Raw genomic sequence first — 2,039 nt, 5'->3', positions numbered from 1 at the left:
TTCCCTTTACACATGACGATCCTTCTGTCGGTGCTTCGAGCCCAGAAGGTTGAGACGCTCAGAGCACCTCGACTTCTAGGCTGTTTCCATGAGAAGCCGAACTCCGCGGAGGGCGAGCAGCTCTTCTGCATCTCAGCCTTTCTTTCAAAGGGAAGTAGACATGGTTGCTGTCCCGAGAGGGCTGCTGTCGTGGTCTGCTGTCGCGCGCTTCAGGGCTGTGCCTTGACTGCTGTTGGCTTCATCGAGAAAATGTCCAGAATGGGTTTATTTTGGCTGAATTTGCTCTGGTTGAGAACAAGAGCCACGAAGTCCGAGAGCATCAGGTTGGAATCATCGGCTCTGCTCCTTGCGGGATGCACCTGGGGCAAGCACCTCCTCAGTCCGAGCCTCAGTTTTCTTCTCTGTAAAATGGGGATAAAAATACCTCCCTCAGAGGGTTGCCTGGAGGACTAGCGGGAACCTGTGTCTGCCCGCGGTACTTAGGGAGGTAAAGAGCCAGAGCAGATGCTAGGTCACGTTACTCAAGAAGCCAGCATTTCCATTAAGGGGAAATAATGGAGAGATAACATTTTGGTGAAGTTATAATGATATCTGTAAGGAAACTTGGATGAGAACCTCTTTGAGGAGCAAGCGCTTTTGTTTTTTGTTGTTGAGGACGATTGGCCCTGAGCTAACGTCTGTACCAATCTTCCTCTATTTTGTATGTGACATGCTGCCACAGCATGGCTTGATGAGAGGTATGTGGGTCCGTTCCTGGGGTCCGAAACTGCAAACCCCGGGCTCCTGAAGTGGAAGGCATGAACCTAACCACTGTGCAACCAGGCCAGCCCCAAGGAGCAAGCTCTTTTCAGCACTGATTGTCTGGGTAGAGAAATTCCCCCTGGAGGAAAAATTTCCAGCATTTCTAATGCTGTCTGGGGGCTGCAACTGAGGATGAGAAAGAGGAAGGAGTGCTTTAACTAGACCGTTGAGGGCAATAACTCACATTTGCTGAGTCGTTTTAGAAACACTATCATTGTTTTACCTCGTGGAATCCTAACAAGGACCGTGTGAGATGTGACCTCAGGGACCACACTCCTAGCCTCTCTGCTTTCCTGCCACCTGGTTTTGTAGGACACTGTCCAAACTGCATTTGTTTTCACTTGGCTGAGGATGGAGGGTAGGGCCTCTATGTACAGTTACTCAGGTTGTGCACTGAACAACCCTAAGGGCTCCATTCCATCGCAGATATCATAGATACGGGGGCTTATTATGATACTTTTCCAGCAGATGGTAATAAAGTGACTTGTTCCAACAAAAAATATATTGTGACCATTTTCTGACAGATTGAAGAAGGGGCACCTTTTCCAGTTCACACCAAAGGTCTTTATGAGTTAGTAGTGGCACAGTTATTGGGTGGAGTCACTACCTGCTCCATCTGGAGGGAGGGAATCTGTATTCTAATGGAGAAACTGGGATTGTTACATTATCTCTATGTCTGGTAGCAAAGTGCCTGCAGTCAAGTATGACCTTGCTGGCAGGCATCCACAAGAGGATGGTGGTTAAGAGCAGAGATCAGAGCCAGTTGGCCTGGGTTCAAATTCCAGCTCTCTCACTTACTAGCTGTGTGTCTTTGGGAACTTGCTTAACCTCTCTGTGCTTTAGTTTCCACATCTGTAAAACAGTGACAATGACAGTACTCATCTCACAGGGCTGTGATGAGTCTCAAATGAGTTTAATCTGTATAAGCTCCTAGAACAGCGGCTGGCCTGCAGTAGATGTTAGCTGCTTTTTAAGGTGGCCGAAAGCTTTTCTCACAGAAGGGTGGTCTTGCGAACGTGAGCTGACCCCAGTTTTCATAGCTTGACCATCACTCACCTGTGTCTGATCACTTGTCAGTTCCCGCATTTTCTTGGAGGAGGAGCGTTGAGAATTGGGGCAGCCTTCAGGAGGAGACCAAGATATTTTAGCTCCTGCTCTGTGTTCAAAAGAGGACTGAGTCAGTGCACTTCGGGCCCGGCCACCAGTGCCTAACGGCAGTGACTGCACATTTTTACCAC

The sequence above is a fragment of the Equus quagga genome, chromosome 13, assembly GCF_021613505.1.
Source record: "Equus quagga isolate Etosha38 chromosome 13, UCLA_HA_Equagga_1.0, whole genome shotgun sequence".
NCBI classification, from domain to species: domain Eukaryota; kingdom Metazoa; phylum Chordata; class Mammalia; order Perissodactyla; family Equidae; genus Equus; species Equus quagga.
The sequence above is the reverse complement of the archived record's forward strand: the minus strand, read 5'-3'. Positions refer to the sequence as shown.